This window comes from Protopterus annectens, chromosome 3.part1 (assembly GCF_019279795.1).
Source record: "Protopterus annectens isolate FY-2018-M chromosome 3.part1, PAN1.0, whole genome shotgun sequence".
Taxonomy (NCBI): Eukaryota; Metazoa; Chordata; order Ceratodontiformes; family Protopteridae; genus Protopterus; species Protopterus annectens.
In genome coordinates this window covers 1,158,166,723-1,158,186,547 of record NC_056732.1, presented here as the reverse complement: position 1 = coordinate 1,158,186,547, position 19,825 = coordinate 1,158,166,723, and positions in this window count along the sequence as shown.

Here is a 19,825-nt window from a genome sequence, read left to right as displayed (position 1 = left end):
AATTATATATAACCTCACAATCTTGCACTGACTATGTTTTCCTTGATGAGACACTTAAAAGGCACCACACTCTACTCCACAGCAAGTCTTTCTATGAAGAAATATTAATTCACATATACAGACAAATAATTATAAGGCTAGTAATGCACAAATTTTCAGCATGTAGTGCTATTGCTTTCTTCTGGTTGAGGGACTGCAGCATGTGAAATTTGTTATCTCAACACAGCCCTTCATCTTCATCAATAGCATGATGAGGTCTGCAGCTGCCAAAGTTTAAATCTCATTGTCAAACAGGACCCTAGGCAGGGTAATGGATTGGGACCTACCCCCCCCCCCACACACACACACATACAGCAGCCCCCATCCAGTGAGCAACCCCACCTGCCACAGCAATTCAAGTGCCCTATTACTTGGCTATTTCTCCCCAGTTACTATAAACACTGGTCAAACCTATGCATACTATTGCTTCTTTACTTCTACAATGATTACATATATTTGAATTTAATATAAACACTTTTATTTTAAGTTTTATAGCACAAGCATTGATAGACATTTTCTAAACAAAACAATACTGTCTCACAATGGAAATAAATTTAACATTAATAGTAAACTTTCTCTGCCCTTGAAACTTACATTCATTGAAATGGCATTGAGACCCACATTAAAAAAATGCATCAAAGAAAATGCATCAGACAAGTGGCAGATTAAGTTTACCTTTGGGATGCTTTCAAACCATAGGCCCCTTGCACACATTTAGATTTTTTTATTCACCTTTCTGATTGCATTAAATTATATTCATTGTGTAATACAGCACCACTTGTTAGAGTCTGTTTTAAATTTGTAGGTTTGAATAGTTTGACAGTAAGCAATGAAACAAAACATATCAAGTAATAATGACAAAACTGCCCATTTCAGGACATGTCAAAAACAAAAGGTGACTCAAACTTCTGTCATTACAATCCATCAATATCAATCAATATGCTCAATCTCTACAGAAGTAAAAGTCATGAATAATTCCACACTAAAAAGATATGTAACTAGTGAAAAGGTTGCTGCTAGCAAATAGCTTTATATTTCAGTGTTACTTCTAAAAATCCAGTGTCAGCTGCTCTTGAAGAATAAATTGCTTATGTTACATAAAAAAAGAAAAAAAAAATGGTAAGCTGGTAATATTGCAACATGGAATGGATGATAAACCAGAAACAGGAGCATAGTTACTAGGCATCTCATCCAAAGGAGGACACACTCAGTACTGTAGCACCCACCCCTTGAAGTACAACACAGCATCAGCAATTCATCTACATGAAAGCAAGTATGCTAGCTGTTGTGCTACTAACACTATTTTCAAATTCTATAGCACAAACAGTGATGACCATTTGCTAAACAAAACAGTTGCACTGTTGTACATTGAAAACAGGCTTAGCATGAGCAACAGAAAACTTCTCTTCCCTTGAAGTTCACTATTCCTTGAAAATGTACTGAAACTCACAATTCTGTGGAAATGGACTGAAACTTGTTGGATTTTGAGTAGTCTAGTACTTTGTGTAGGGGATTCAGCCTCTTGCCTCCTGTAACTAAGGTGAGCAAATTAACTAACCTGCCTACCCTAACTAGGCATTACATACCCTCACACACATACTCTCTCACACACGCACAGACACACACACACACACACACACACACACACACACACACACACACACACACACACACACGCATGCACACAGTTTTGAAGAAGCTTCTCACCAATTAATTTATTTCATTTCATTCTGCGGATAGAAGAACCAGGAAGCATGAACATTGTGTGTATAAATTCCATGTGCAGATGTGGAAAAGATGACATAAGCAACATCAGGTGTCTGCATCAACACACACACACACAGGATACTTTTAAAGAAGAATGCACTTAAAGAAGACATACTTTTTTTAATTAAAAAGTAAATATTGTGGCAGACTCACTGACCAGCAATCTCCTCTCAGTCAGAAAGAGCGCCACCCAGCCAGCAAGCCCTAATTGACCGTGTAGGTTACCTAGTGCTGGATCCAACTCTGATCACACTGCTATGTGCCTTTGTACATGATGATCATACAAATGATGGCTAAATTGAAGAATATCTCCGAAACACTCATTCTATACATTGTGGCTGTAGGCAGAGTCTCATGGACAGTTCTACATGTCACAGGGCACATACCAGAGTAACCATGAAGACCATTGTGCATGCATGGACATGCTAATCTCAGCATGAGGTTCCCTGCTTAAGCTGGCTAGGTGGATTCACCACAGTACACTGTCTTTGAAATAGTTTCAGTACATGCTGTAATGCTGAACTCTGCCTGTCATACTGCACGTTCTATTTTCTTTTTGAATAAGCTAAAATGTTACCACTGATGTCAATCCCTGCCACTTGCTGTGCTACTGAGTTGCTATATTTTGCATGAAAATTCTCACAATGGGAAATTGGGTGTGACAGTGAGATGACTTCCTGTTCTAAACTTAGAAAGTTACCAGAATAACAGAATGTGCATTCCCCTGAATTTAGAAAGTTACCAGAATAACAAGATGTGAATTTGTCTGACTTTCTGAAGGATATAAGTCTGAAACCTAAATGTATGCCATTACTTTATAACCTCAATTCTCAGTAATTTGTTCAAAAAACACAGACTTTATAAAGAACACACCCGACATATAAGGCAAAAATCTGGACATTCTGAGAAAATGTGGTTTGCTGAGAGGTATGGAAAGTAACTGTGAACATAAGAGACTGCGTTACACTACCTTTCTGAAAGTACTCTGTGTTTCATCCATTTTTTTTCTTTTCTCATTTTTACTGTAACTTGTAGTACATGGAGCAAATGAAGCTCCATGCACTACAAAGACTTATAGGTGGTTTGCCAATGCTAACCATGTTATTATGTGTTCCTAACATGGATGCCAAGATTCACTTCTCATGTTTTGCTCTCTAGGGGAATTTCTTGTCATCCATATCTTGAACACATAATGACACAATTAGCATCGGCGAACCGTTCACAATTCTCTACATTGGGCACAGACACTTAAACATATTTAAAGAATAGTTAGACAGATTAATCATGGGAAATATGTCATCATCTTTTGGTTAATGTGTATAATTTATCAGCCAATTAATTCAGTTAGTCCACTGCAGTAGTTTGTTAGTATTTGTATTTGTCAGTTGTTTTGTGTCAGGTGGCAAAGTGCTGCTTCAATGGGTGAACAGGTAGCACATTTGTCTTTCATGTTACATACTAAAAATGATGTGGGCTCTATTCCTTCAAAAATGCTTTAATTCCATGAACTTTATACACACAACAGTTCATCATGGGGGGGGGGGGGGGGATTTCACTTGTGCTGTCCTTCGCATGGGAATTCAGTGTGGCCCCATCTGCCTGCCCTTGTGGTAGCTGTATATGACAAATAGGATGACTTCTATAGTGTATAGGGAAGACATGTCTAAATATTCCCATTAAGAGACATTGCAGTATTTCACTGGGCAGCCACAGACAGTGCAGCTGATATTCAGATACACATAAAACGTATTCAGTTTACAGAAGTTGCACATACCAGGTCACATATGTTGACATTTGTAGTAGACCTCTGTTATTATCACTGATGTTTTACCATGGGACTATTGCAGTTGTAGGTGACCTAATATTTTATCATCTGTGTGTAGAACAGTACTTCACAGTATCTTTGCTTTTCTCTCATCCACTGTCTTTGTCAGTATAATTTCTGTTTAATTAAATCTTCTGGGGGGGGGTGCTTTGTTGGTTCTCTCCACTTATTTTCCTTTTCTGTTCAGCAGCATCCACAGTAGTGCCTCTAGTACTACCACAAACAATCTCTCCCAACTGACCAACAGCATCTGCACCATCTTCATCCTAGCATGTCAAGGCTGCCTAACAAGAGCCAGCTGTGCAGGAGGCAGATTGGTCCTCCTCTATTCCTGATTTTGATGTGCCTTTACCAGTTGGATCCACTGTTGTCCTCAATGGTGGCTTGGCAATGAGTGAGATCCCCTTCGTTAAGCAGAACCAGCTTGCAGAGTTAGTAAGAGAGCTGGCGGACCAGCATTTTGATGCCTGCATTAGCTACTTGGAAAGGCTCCTATTTCCACTTACAGAGTTGAGTCCCTGCCCACCACTGGCCACTCCATCAGAGCCAGGACCCAGTGGTGAAAGTGCTTAAGGTGGTATCTAGATTTCCACTGGGTCTGAAACAGATAGGATGGCACTGGTGGTCATACCCAAACCTAGTTACCATTCAGTTGTCCCCTTGTGTTTTGCATCTACTCCCTTCTTTCTCTGTTGTTTAGTCCTCTCCATTACCTTTGTTTTCCATCCATTTGTTTGATTTTCCTAATCTACTGTGGTCCCCTTCCTTCAGTGTTTCAGCACCACCCTGTCAGTCTCGTCTGCCTTCTTCATTTGTGCTTGTGCCATTGCTGCTTACATTTACCCACCTACCATTCCTTCTGCTTTCCTTACTTCCATACCTTGTTGTGATATATAAAACGGATACCTGTTCCCACCCCAAAAATGTTACCCTGCATTAGCCCCATCCTGTTCATTCCTTATCATTTCCCCTTATGAGATTTCCTCTTCTTGCTTCCTCCTTTTCATAACTGCCCTATATTCCCATTCCTACCCTTTAATCTGTTGAAAAAAATAGATTTATCCATTGCAGTGAGACCTTTAATACTGATAGCTTATTTCCCCCTCTTGCAGCTTCTGTGCACAAATGAACATGTTGAGTTGCAATGACACACATAAAAGCTCCATGTTCCCAAGAGTTCATTGTCACATTGCTGAGACACTGTTGGGAATATGTACTCCCTATGCAAGCTCTGTTCTAGCTGCAAGGTGTTTTTTTTTCAAATTAACTGTAGTGTTCAAACAGCTCTATTACGGTTTTAATTGTTAATGAGCTTAGAGCCACATGAATCCTAGAAGTCAAACAAGGATGTTTCTGAATACCAGTTTTGTCAGACAATGATATTATATTATGACTGTTATGTGTTATTTTTGTCCTGACTGGAAATTTCATATATCCTAAGTTTGATGCTAAAAATGCTCCAGAAGGATTAGAACTCTATCCTAATCAAGAAATACAAGTAAAAGACTACCTAAAAAAAATTTTTTTCCTGGTAATTGGAACAAAACCCAAAGTAATAGGTTAGACAAACACAATTTATTTTCTGTATGAAATAATGCAGAATTTTAAGCTTAACTAGAATTAACTAGTACTTCATTTTTATTCAGAAACTACAGATCTGAATTTCTATGCAAAAATAATTTTTTTCTCACATGTACATAGTTCTTGATCATAAACAGATTATTCCTTAATATCACTATTTGTTACATTTAAGAAGATTAAACTTCAATGTCATCGTTTCTCACATCATGTGTCAGTTTTTTGAACTTAGATATATTTTTGCATAAGATTTAGTTGGAAGAATAACTTCTCATATTAAGAGATCATAGAAAGAAATATGCCATTAAGAAGTATTTAGATTAGCTTAGTCAAAACTATCCTGAAGAATATTTACTACTGTATATACGGAGGGCAGCTTGGAAAATTACCTTAAATGTGGAATTAATTAAAATGGAATTAAACTGGTGTCACTTGTTAAAAAGAAAATATATGGATGGAAAACTACAGACACACCAGGATAGAACCATACTTTCTAGACTCAAGGAGTTTCAAGCTAAATGTATGAGTATTCATGCTAATAACTACTCCAGTTTTGAATACAAGATGATATCTATGCAGAATATGGTCTATTACCGTCTATCTAATATTTTGGAATTAGATAAACCAAAATGTTATTTGGGGCACAAAATCAGGTGATAATGTTACAAAGGACTCTCGCAGCATCGTATGAGGTTTGAAGAAGTGTTTCAGGGCATCTGTTTTCCAATAGTCATATCTTAGCCAAAACTTGCACATATTGTTTGGTGTTCCTACCATCCTTGTTCATTCACAGACAAAAAAAAAAAAAACTAACAAAATATATTCAGAGAGGAGGGCTTGATGGAAAAAAATAACTTAAAAACTGTCAGGGTCCCATTAACAATACAAGGGCAGAATTAATGTATCTTAACTGACTTGGGATCAAAGGTTTTAATTAACATGTCATTATCACTTTTTAAAGTCAAATTTAGATCTGTATTCATCAAAATGTGATCCACTTTTATTATATAGTGATAAAAAATTGCAATCAACTGTGCTTGCTGCTGAACTCCAGCTGTAATGTCGTTGTCATATTTTCATATATTCAGTCTAAGCTCATGAGAAATATACTAACAGAAAATAAACACTGAACTGATTTTGTTCAAAAATATTACTATAAAGGCCAAAAAGCTATTTTTGCATCTAATACTTCAAAATCAGTTGACAGCACTCATTTCCACTCTATGATAAAAATTCTTTGCACATGATTTTTTTCTATCACTTATATAGCAATAATTAATTCAGTAAATTTGTTTTTGTAGATTTGCTGTACTTTCTGTTTAAATGTGTATGTTTTTGTGAATCAGTATTACTTTAGGGACTAAGTAAGGTTGTCCATTGTCACCAGCGCAGTCTTGAAAAGGCTGATGGAAAGTAGAGTAGTTATAGAGGGTGGAAGATTGTTCCAAAGTTTAAATATGGTACATGAAAATATGGCTTCTCCTGCTGAGTTTTTGGGTTTGATAACAGTGAGTTGATTTTTGTTGCTTGATCTTAGGGGCCTAGTGGAGTGATACAGTTGTAGAAGGGTTTGAAAGGAAGGGATGTTATGGGGGTGGTTAATAAGTTTATGACCAAGGGTGAGTTGATTAAAGTGAAGGAGTTGTGGGAGTTCTAGCCAGTTTAGTTCTTTAAGGGAGATACAATGATGACTGCAGTAGGAGGTTCTAGTGGCAAATTTAGCAATTTTGTTGAAACAAGCATCCAGCTAGTGTAGGTCTGTCTGTCTAAGGTTGGTAAGTATGGGGGATGCATAGAGTAGGGTGGAGATTAGCTGGGAATTGGCTATGGAGATTCTAGCCACCTTGGTTAGGAATTGGCGGCTTCAATATAATGCACAACGTTTTTTGTGAATTTTTTTATTGAGAGAGAGATGTGGGTGTCAAATCTAAGTTTGTTGTGTATTTCCACACTGAGTAATTGTGTGTGTTCTAATGGAGAGATGATGGTATTGTCTTTGGAGAGAATGTTGAAGTGGGAGGTGTTTTGGGTGGCTTTGGGAGGTTGGAACAGGAGAAGTTTTGTCTTACTTGGGTTGAGTAGGAACTGAACATTGGATAGCCAGCTTTCTACAGAAGAGAATGATTCCTGTGTGATTTGTTGCAGTTCTGGTAGAGTGGGGGCAGAGCAGATGAGAGTAGAGTCATCGGCATACTGTATAAGGGATGCTTGTGTGGTGGCAGTATGTAGGTTGTTATTGAAAAGTGAAAATAGCAGAGGGCCAAGGATAGACCCTTGGGGAACTCCAAGAGTAACTGGGAGGCAAGGTGATAGGTTATCATCCCAGATTACTGATTGCTGGCATCTGCGTATATAGCTGTGGAACCAGTTGCAGGCTGATTGTGAGAAGGAGAGGTTGGGGAGAGTAGAGCGTTGTAGCTCGTGAGATACCATGTCAAAGGCCTTTGAGAGATCTATAAATACAGCAGTAGAGAAGAAGCCATTGTTTTTGTGATGAAGTATAGTGTTGGTGAAGGAGAGCAGAGCGTAGGTAGTGCTGTGATATGGCCTGAAACCATGTTGGGTTTTGGAGAGGACATTATTAGCTAGGAGGTAGTTGGAGACCTGGGTGTTGATACATTTTTCAAGTAGGGAGAAGGATAGCAATGGGGTGGTAAATGAAGAGGTCGGTGGAGGGGGTGCCTTTGTGGAGGGGAATGATGTGGGATATTTTCCATATTGAGGGAACATAGCCTTCTGTTATGGAATGGTTGATTGGAATTGAAATTCGATAGGCTAGTGTATCAGCTGCAATTTTCAAGTATTCAGAGGGGAGGTTGCCAGCTGCGAGTTTGGTGCGTTTAGGTTTTGACAATAGTCTTTTTATGTTGGAGGTAGGTACTGAGGTAAAGAAGAAAAGAGGAGTGGGGGTTTAGGGTTAGGAGTTGGGGGGCTGTTGTATGGAAGTGTTGTTTGTTTAGAGATGTTATAGTTTCAGTGAAGTGTTTGTTGAAGGATTCAGCAATACTGCTGGAGGAGGGGGGAAAATGATAGCTGGGGGTATCAACCATCCCTAGGTGGATGACAGTGTTAAAAATGGACCAGAATTGCTTAGGGTTGTGTTGGTAGAGTTTAGGGTGGTGTTTAAATATCAATGCTACACCACTTCCTTTTTTGAACAAGCTGTCTATGCGAAGAATGTTGTATTCAGCTGGAAGCATTTCCTCACTTTTGATATGAGGTTTGAGCCAGGTTTCACTTAGGAAGAGAATATCTGGGGAATATATGCTTATGCTGGCATGTAGTTCTTGAATGTTATTGCATACGCGTCTGATGTTTAGGGACATTATAAGTAGGTCTATTTTTTTTTTGGTTGGCTAGGAGTTGAGTTGTGGGGGGTTGCTTGGACTAGGGTTTGCGGCTGATCTGAATTTTACTCAAGATTTTTTCTTTGTTAATAATACTGTTGTCAGTATGGGAAACTAAATATTAAACAGATACATAACCCAATTAGTAACTTTACATGATGTAATAAACCTCCCAGAATTTGTTATTGTAAATGATCTGATGCCAAAATGTAAGAAACAGCCTTAAGGTTCCCCTTTTATAATTTGTTATCTGAACAGAAGATGTGTTAACTTAATAAGGATCTTTGTTTGCTTAGCAATGAATTATTCATGGAATCTAATTTGCATCATTCAACGTGGTCCAAGTGGGCCATGATTTTGGACCAAAATATGATATCCATCCCCATCTGTCTCAAGTGTAACAGCACACATCTCACAAGGGTCCATTTAGCTCTCATTTTGGATGGAAAGATGTTAGCTAAGATGGCAGATTTATCAAAGAGTTTTGATAATCCCTCACATTTATAAAAGAGCCTCAAATTATATTCACATTCTTCCATTTTTCTTTCATAACCTAAAGATTAGTTATTCATAGACTTAATTTCAGAGAAGAATTTTTCAACAGCAGTTTTTAAGTACAAAAAAGTGTTTTACCACTAACTAGGCCTTGCCATATCAATTTAGCTAGAATCATAGTATGCAGATATGTTTTAGTTACATTTCTAGATCAATCAGTGCTGCTCTGTATTAAACATTGTGCAAAATAATGCATCAGAATTTTATTTTTATTTGCACACTGAAATCAGTATGGTTTTGTAAGCCAAATAGCATATTTTGAGATACTGGGATGATTGTTGTACATAAACATTCTATAATCAATTTGTCTTCTATATGACAAATTGATTATAAAGATTCTTTTTTTGGAGAATTGACAGTATGTACTCAATTCCAGAAAAATGTTCTATGTAACAATATTTCACCAATCTGTATTTCAAATAAGCAGATGGATTAGTTTTCAAAATATTCTCTGTGATTCCTTGCATATAAAGCAGATCTGTTGTAAAATGTTTCATTATTTAAATAAATATAACATTACAAATTCCTGCATAACATGGTAAGATGCCTTGTCCTTCACTTTGCCATAACATATCCATGTATCTCCTATTATAATTGTCTTGGTGTATAACTTTCCTAGTGAAATATAGAGCTGTGTCTATTGAACTGAATATTTTTCTTTGAGAAAATGTTTAAATCAGTGAAAGCATTTGTCAGATTTTGCAAATTCACTAAGAAATATATTCATGAACAGTATAAATCTGTACTTCTTATCAGCTATGTGATATATCCATGTAAACTATTTTTTCTCTATATTAGATAAGATAAGATGTGGTTTTCTATATTCACAATTTTGCAGATTATTACATTATAACAGGGGATTCCTGGATTGACTAAACCAGTCTCAATCATAAAAAGGTCAGTCCAGGAATCCCACATCCCCTCTCTCTGGAAAATATTACATATTATCCCTCTGCATAAAGAATGAATTTCAACAGACATTAATAACTTTAGACCTATAGCAGCCTTATTTCTCCTCATCAAAATACTTGAATAATATATTCAAAAACAATTGCTAGTGTATCTCCTGCAGGAAGAACTCCTATCCCCTACACATCATGGCTTCCATCCTTCCCACAGTACTAGCACTGCCCTTCTAACCTACATAGGTACTGTCACTAAAGCTTTAGATAAAGGCAAACTAGTCTGTTCCTTATATCTAGAATTTTCTGAAGCCTTTGATAGTTTATCACAGCAAACTTCTACTTCAAATATCCTCACCAAGGTGTCTCTCAGCCCACCCTTCTGTGGTTCAAAAACTACCTGTCCGTAAGTTTCAGTCACAAGGCTCTGTCCTTGGATCCTTCCTCTTTAACATTTTCACCAACATGCCCTATACATCCACACAACAGATCACCCTTATACAATACACAGATTATTACACTGTCATTTGAACATTTGATAACATGGTACACCTCGAAAAAATTAACTGGACAGCTTTAACAGACACTGAAACATGGCTCAGTAACTCACAACTCATGCTTAACCCAAAAAAGACCAAACTACAACTTTTTTCCCCAAATTGCTCTCTTATGAAAAAACACAAATTAAAATCCGCTCTCTTGATAATATCACCACTGAAGTTACGTATAGCAAATTATTAGGGGTGATAGTGGATAATAATCTTACATTTGACCTGCATATATAAAATTGCATAAGAAAAACTTATCAAAATATTAGAAATGTGGGGACGGAGACTGAATGGCTAACTGACCGCAGAAGACTCTTAGAGTTCCATAAACTAGTATAAAATACAGGAAATATTTTAATTTTTTCTTACAAAAATATTCACAATTGATAGATAAAAGTTAAAAAATGCATAATTAGAAGTTTTTGTTGATCTATGTAAATATGTTCCTATCAAACTACAAAGCAGAATATTATAACTTGCTGAGATGAGCAACTCGAAGAATTCTCAATCTGACTTGGTTTTGAAAAGAGAGCTAGAACTGGTGATAAATACATTACAAGAACTGTCAATGAAAATGGATGACTGCAAGGAAAATCTACAGAATCACAAAGAGAATTGTCAAAAACAAACAGAAACATTTAAGGAACTTATTCAACAACATCAGACTGCTGAAAAAGTTCCTTAAATGTTTCAGTTTGTTTCAACATCAGACTAGGGCAGCCACGGTGGTGCAGCGGTTAGCGTTGCTGCTTCACAGCAAGAGGTTCTCCGGTTCGATCCTCAGCTGGGGTGCCTTCTGTGCGGAGTCTGCATGTCTTCCCTGTGGTCGTGTGGATTTCCTCCGGGTGCTCCGGTTTCATCCCAAAGACATGCTGTAGGTGGATTGGACACATTAAATTGGCCCTAGGTGTGAGTGTGTGTGTGTGTCTGCCTTCTGTGGAAGATTGCGTGCCGGGCTGGCAACTCGACACCATAAAACTCCACTGCCAATCATGAGTGGACAGTGATCTGCTGTGGTGACCCCTAACCAGGGAAAGCTGAAAGAAGAAGAAAAATTCAACAACATCATACTAAAATAACAAACATAGACACTTCTTTGAATGACTTAGAGGGACTGCTTAAAGAAGAAGAAACACAGAAGGAACTTCTCATCAAACAAGAGATTTGGCTTCTCAATAAACTGGATGACCTAGAAAACGGAGAGAAGGGCAAGCATTAGACTTTTTGGTCTCCCTGAGAGAGTTGAAGGAGAGGACATTATAACATTTTTAAACTCATGGATTCCAGAAATCGTGGATTTAAAAAAGGTCTCTCATTTGGCATTGAGAGGGCTCATAGACCTTTAGGAATATCACCATCAACATCTTCTTCTACACCACCAAGATCAATAGTAATAAAGTTTTTATCTTATTTGGATAAAGAGTTAGTACTAAAAACAGCCTGGAGGAAGAGTCAATTAAAATACAATCAAAATCCAATAAGATTTGACAATGACTATTCTTCTAGAGTGTTAGAACAGAGAAAAAAAGCTTGGCCACTGCTAAAGCAAAATAATATTAAAATACAGACCAAAGAATTTACTTGTACCACTTCAAACCAAACTGAAAAACAACACAGGAGCTTCCCAAGGTCAATAAAGGCCAGTTAACTGGCCTTTATTGACCACGGAGAGCTCCTGTGTTGTTTCTCAGTATTAAAATACAACTTGCTTTTTCTGCCAGAATAAAAATCTTACATCTAAATGAAATGAGAACCTTTAACAATTTAGAAGATGCCACTGCATTTATTAAAAATAATAATGTTATATCGATACCTGAGGATATGGACTGTGCATCTCCTTCCTTGAAGAGAGTCACCAACAAGACTTCCCAGAACGATGTCAAGAAAAAACAAAAAAATAATAAAAAATAGCTGTCCCTACTAGATCTCTCAAAGTATCTACTACAAATTGACATGTCTGAAATGTGTCTGTTCTACATTTTAAAATAAGGTATGTTCAACATGTGTACATATCTATATATATCTATCTATATATATATATATATATATATATATATATATATATATATATATATATATATATATATATATATACATACACACACATGGGGGGAAGGAAATGTGTTATTTTATGTCATTAGTAGCAATTTATTAGTTTTAACTTAATGGTAGGGTTAAACAGTGGTCATTTCTGAGTTTCATAGCTCTGAATGAGTAATTGAGCTTTATTGATTCTGGTTCTCTTCATTTCCTTGCGTACAAAATGCAATATTTTTGGTAAATAGAGTGTTTTTTTTTTTTTTTTTTTTTTAACATTTAAAGTTTAGACCTTCTACTGGCTTGATTCATAGACATGTGATAAAAATATTATATTCCTGACATAAAAAAAATGTTCTGTCCTTGCTTATAAGTTTTGCCAGTAATCAAGACAGAAATGTTACAGCAGCTTAATAAATCTTTTTCTACTGCTGTTATGTGATCCTTTCTGCTTCATTAAGTTTGGTTGTAGATCATGATCCGAATGGGTGTGATCTGTGTAGAGTCCGGTTTGAATGCTTCCTGTGCGGCTTATGCTTTATGACTGCTGACTGCCATTGAATCCTTTTTCATTTTGGCTTCCTGTAGTATTACAATGAAGTCTGCAACATGGAGGATATTCTGGCCATTTGTTTGTGGTTGCTTAGAATGTAAGTTACGTGCATTTGATCAATAAGGGAAGGGGTAAAGATAAGGTAAATGGGAAGAAAAAGCGTGAGCTCTTATTACTTGCATGAGGGTTAGGGAGGTTGGCCAAGATGAAGAAGCTTTATGTGGGCTAAAGGAAAGTGTGCATTTGTACCGTAGTCAAGGTAATAGTGGGAATAAGATATGGGCTAGTACGATGCATCTTTGGAACCTCGTCTACATATTGGTTTCATCGGACTTTGACACAATAATCCATAGAAGAATACTGGGATCAATGGTGAGTTGTTGAGAGGTTGTTTACATTGTTTTAGTTTATCTAGAGCGGTTGGTAGAATAAAACATGCTGAAAGTTTTTTTTTCTTCCCTTTTTTAAAGTTGATTAGATGGACTTGTGCTGTAGTATGAAAGGCGTAAGTTGTTTCTACTGCTGGGTTGTATGATATATGATGTTTGTTTGATGTTTGAATTGCCTATTTGTTGAATATTATGTTGAAACCGTTATATGACATACTGAGTTAATGGGAAACCAGAGTTTTTAACTGTTTAGATGTAGTTGTGAAGTTTGTTTGTGAGGGATTCATAAGCCTGGGACTTGTTGCTTACCAAAGAACTTGATAGACAAATTAGCTTTTAGGGGAAGAAAGAAAGGAAAAAAAAAAGTTTGTTGTTTGGAACTAGATGGGCGGGAAAATTATATTTTGATTGATTGCAAAGTGATGATGCTTTCAAAGCTTGAGACAGCTCATGCGACAGTTTATTTGGCTTCTCAAATTATACTGAGGTCTTGAGTGCAACATAATTTGCTATGGGAATAAAGCAAATTAATCTGATTGGTTGTTATACTTTCTGAAGAGTGGGAAGTTTAATGAAATTTAATGAAAATTAACCCAATGTAACAGTATGTCCTGTAACAATTATCAGAATTCCCGATGGGTTAATTATTTCATTTAGAAGTACTTTAAGTTTTCAGTACTATAAGTGATTAAAGATTAAGGTTTAAAGCTTGTATAAGATGTATGATGCTTTAAGAAGCAGTGTTAAAAGTGTCATGATCTGTATTAACATTAATGATTTAAATCAGAAGAAAGTAAAGTGCTTAGTAGATAAGCTGCAGTCATAACTGGTGTAACTGATATGTGACTTGTACTAGACATGCAAACATACTCTAGTAAGCTAATACCCAATCTTCCTATAATGCTTCATTCCTTAACTAACACTAGTGAATGCATATATTATTATCCATGGCTTGATGCAATGCTCCTTCAAATATTGTCATCAATGGTAACTAAAAAATTCATAAAATTGTTTATTATTTATAAAATCTGTATTTATCTACCTAGCTAAGTAGAATCTTTATATGAAAAGGAATACACTGCTGTCATGTATATGTTGTACTGAGTTGCTTTAGCTTCATTTGATAGCTTACTACTGTTTAAACATCATTATATTTTCTTATGTAATCATTATCTGATCATATCTTTAGACATTTAGTTAAATATACTGAAATAATCTTACTTTTGTGGGGAAATTGATATTAGCATGTATTAATTATATTTTCTCACTTCTTTCCATAATACATATTCCCCTTCTTTTTTTGTATTATTAATTTAATTAAATGAGATCTATTATGGCCTACTTCAATAATCTTAGGAGTATGAAGAGAAGGAAGGGGAAAGAAAAAAAATGGAAAATTGTAAGGATAAAGGATCCTTATCAACTCTGTTACTGTCATATAATTCTAATAAATAAGGAACGTTGGATCCCTACCAACATATTGTAATATGAGAGCATATTCATATCCTCCCTATGGGAAATTAGATATGTTTATTATCAATATATAAAGAAAAGGGGAACCTTCACTACTTTATTCAGTTGTTAAATATACTGTGTTAGATTAGAATCATATGTAGTTCTAATTTAGATCATATGTTTAATGACCCACCAGTCAGTCACGTACCCCATGCCAGAATCATTAAGTATATTGGTTAATTGAACAATACAAGTATAGAGAACAAGTTTACAGTCAAGCCTGTTATGTTTACATCTTTCTTCTTGAACATTAAATTACTAGAACTTTTATTGTTTATCGTATTTGAGACAAATAGGTGGTTAGTTACCTTCTTATTTGTTTTGCAAATATATATCTGACTATTGTTGATATAATCATTAGCTTTTAAAATAAATTAAAAGCCAGATAAGATGAATAATAAATTTTACAGATAATTTAATCAATAATTATTCTCCTTAATATGTATGTTACCATGGAGCTCAAAAAGAAAATGAAAAGTAGTTAGCATAGTTGCTCTAACAGATTTATTTTTGTCTGTTAGACTAGGAATGTTTTTCATTCCATGTTTAGTATGCGTTACATTTTATAGCAATCTAAATTCTGTTAACTTGTTATTATACATGTTTTTCAGTTTTAAAAAGCCTGACAAGTCTTTTTCTATTAGTTTTCATAAAAAGAAAAATGTTGATTAAGAAAATTAGATATTTGCTAATTAATATAAATTTAACTGTACAGAACATGATTCATGTACTTAGGAAATTAAAACAAATTCTTGCTTTAAAAGAAACCTAATATGGAGCTAACATTGGTGTCTTTAAACACTAATGGCTTAAATAACCTGAACAAGAGATCCAATTTATTAAGGTATCTTAAACTAAACAGAGCTCAAGTAGTTTTTTTACAAGAAAGTCATTTCAAAATTAATGATAAATTTATATGGGACCCTATTAAATATACAACCTTAGTCTATTATGCCTATAAATCAAAGACCAGAGGAATAACAATTTTATGGAAAAAGAACTCCTTAAATCCAGAAGTTATTTATAAACATGCAGGTAGGGATGGACTTATAGCCAATGTTATACTAAAAGTCAACAATAGAATGTGGACTTTAGTGAATTTATTCTGGTTCCCTGGTATGGGGGATAGCTAAGAAACACTTACATCTTGTTAATAATATCTCCAAAGGTAATACAATAATAAGCAGTGACTTTAACTGTATCACAGATGTTACAGAAACCACAAATAAGAAGTTCCCACAATTGTCATCTACTGCTAAACTTTAAAAAAATGGACTGAGATGTTCAAACTAAGAGATGTTTATAACAGTATAGGATCTAGTTCATTACTTTTTTTCACATCAAGATTATAGATATGGCACTCAGTCCAGAATAGATAAAAAAATATGTCTCTCAAGACTGATTTATATTCAAGAATTTTAAATTTCTTAATAGTGCCATGCCCATTTTCAGATCATAACTCCCTGGTATAGGAAATTCTTATGAAGTTTAAATCACTAATCACTAATACCACAATTTCATCATACATCACAAAAAATCAAAGAATTTAAGCCTTGGTTAATTTCTGAACTTTAATTTTTTTTTCTAGAGATTAATTACAAACCAGAAAGCAACACACTTATGGTTTAGGATTCACTAAAAGCCTATATATATATATATATATATATATATATATATATATATATATATATATATATATATATATATATATATATATATATATATATATATATACACATATATATATATATATATATATATATATATATATATATATATATATATATATATATACATATATATATATATATATATTTATTTATATATGGTAAAACCATTATTTGGTCCAAAAACAAAATTAAAGAATGGGAACCAGAACTACAGGAATTGCAAAATCAACTCTTACTACTTAAATCCAAAAATAATTTAACCTCTATGGAGAATAAAAAGAAAATAGAGGATATAAACAATAAATAGAATTAAATATTATACCTTAAAGCTAACTTAGCCATGGAAAGATTAAAAATAAATTCGTATGCTACTTCTCCAAAGCATCTACATAATCTATCTATGAAAATTAAAATACATTTCAAAGCTAATAATATTGTTATTATTCTACATGAAAGAAAAGGGGAAAAAGTATCAGAGATAGGTGATATTCTGGATGCACCTAGAAACCATTATGCTATACATCATAAAAGTGAAATAAACATAAGTGAACATTTGACTCTAGAAAATATAACCCCTAACATTAAGGAAATTGGTGAGAAATTAAATGTTAGAGCTACAAAAACCAGTCGCATGTAAAGAAATTACAGATAAGATCAAATAAACTAAATCTAATAAGGCACCAGAGATAGATGGTTGAATCATAAAATTATATTCATTGTTTCCTACTTCCATAATCTTTCTGTTATATAAAATCTTTCTTGAAGTCCAAACACATGCAACAATTCCCCCTCATGGATATATTCTTTAATCACTCCTATTTTAAAGGAAAAAAAGGATCCTATTTATTGTAATTTTTACAGACCAATATCTTTATTGAACAATGATTATAAAATCTTCATGTCAATGTTGGTTAATAGAATGAAAATTCCACTGTCCAAATAATTAACAAAGACCAAATTGGTATCATATATAACAGACAAACACAGGATAATATCAAAAGGATACAAACACTAATTGATTATTTAAACAGAAAAAATGAAGAAGCACTGATAATGGGTCTAGACAGAGAGAAGGCTTTTGATTCTTTAAACTGGGACTATTTAGTTAAAATTTTACATATATTTGATTTTCATCTCCACTTTATTACACTTATAAGGAGCGTTTATGAAAATAACCTTGCAAACATTAAAATAGGACCGTTTACCTCCGAAGCTATTCAGATCACTAGAGGTACTAAACAAGGTTGTCCCATGTCACCCAATTTATTTGCAATAGCTATAGAGATACTGGCCATCTCAATATGCAATAATCCAAAGATAAAAGTTATAGATGTATGCGGTGGTGCAGCGGAAGCGATGTCGCCTCACAACAAGAGGTTCTCCCATTCGATTCTCGGCTGGAGCGCCTTCTGTGGGGAGTCTGCATGTCTTCCCCACAGTCGAGTGGCATTCGAAAGACATGCGTAAATGGGCGTGCCTTTGTTGAAGGTTAGGTGTCGAGCTGGCACCTCGGCACCGTAAAAATTTACGGCCAATCATTAGCAGACCAGAATTCCACTGTGGTGACCCCTAACCGGGAAAAGCCAAACGAAGAACATAGATGTATATGATCAATTCTTCTTTTGGCTTTTCCCGGTTAGGGGCCGCCACAGTGGATCACCTGTCCACTCATGAGTGGCAGTGGAGTTTCACAGTGTAGAGCTGCCAGCCCGGCGCCCAACCTTCCACAGAAGGCACACACACACGCACTCACTCCTAGGGCCAATTTAGAGTGTCCAATCCACCTACAGCATGTCTTTGGGAGGAAACCGGAGCACCCGGAGGAAACCCATGCTACCACAGGGAGGACATGCAGACTCCGCACAGAAGGCACCCCAGCTGAGGATTGAACCGAAGAACCTCCTGCTGTGAGGCAGCAACACTAACCACTGCATCACCGTGGCTGCCCAGATTTATATAATCAATATAGCTCCAAAATAATGTTGTTTGCTGATGATATGCTTTTTTCTTTGCCTAACTCTAAAGAAGTGTTAAATGAAGTGGACTTATTAACAGGAAACTTCAGGTCTTTACTTTAATAAGTCAAAATCAACATTTTTATGTTAAAAAGAGGAGGTACAAGTAATTGGGAATCACATTATTGGGAAACAAGTTACAACTTTAAACTATTTGGGGATTGTTTTGTGTGAGAATATTATAGGAGTACTAAATACCAATTACACCAACATTACAAAGCTAATTAAAACACTGATGATTAAATAGAATAATATGTTCATAATGTTGAAAGATAGATTACAATTGATAAAATATGATCTTACTCCCTAAAGTAATGTATATAGCTCAGGCCCTTTTATTATTTCCTGTAAGAAGATTTCTTAAAGAAATTACATCAGTTTTGTTAAGATTTTTATGGTATCCTGATGCTGATAGCATAATCATCCATTTACCCTGCTGAGACTGAGAGCATCCCAACTCGAGTAATTCACTCCTGTTTCTGTCATATTAAAGAAAAAGAACTCTGACAGTGTGTTGTGCATACCTGCAGGCTGCAGCATTTGCCTTGAGTTTCACATCTCAAACATTCCATGCAGAGAAAGACCACTGCACCCTCCAAATGCATTTCTGTTTTAACACCAAAATTAATACATCTCAGAGAAAAGAACAGTTTCCCTGATGTGGGCTGGAATTAAGACAGATACTGCACAGCACAAATTAACATGTGAAGCAGCCATCCATGAGATGTGGTTTCTCTTGTAGGCATGAGTTACACAATATAAAAAGGACTCTGCTAGACAAAAACTGGACAATTCCTTCCAGTCACAGCCAGTATGGGTTCAGGTCTACTCCCAAGAGAGTGTTCATCTCTGACCCCTGTTCCTTCTTAGCTCCTAATTTTATTCCCTAGCTCTAGTTTTGTTTTTCACTCCCTGCCAACTAGGTGGTACTGTAATACAAGGAGAAGCATCTCACCAGTTACTCCTCATCAGCTTCTTCTTCGTAATTTTTCCATTCAACTACCCCAACTACACTTTTGGTCTAATATTATGCTACCTACAAGCACTCTCTGGTTCTTCTGTCTCTATCCTACATTTAGTAATCC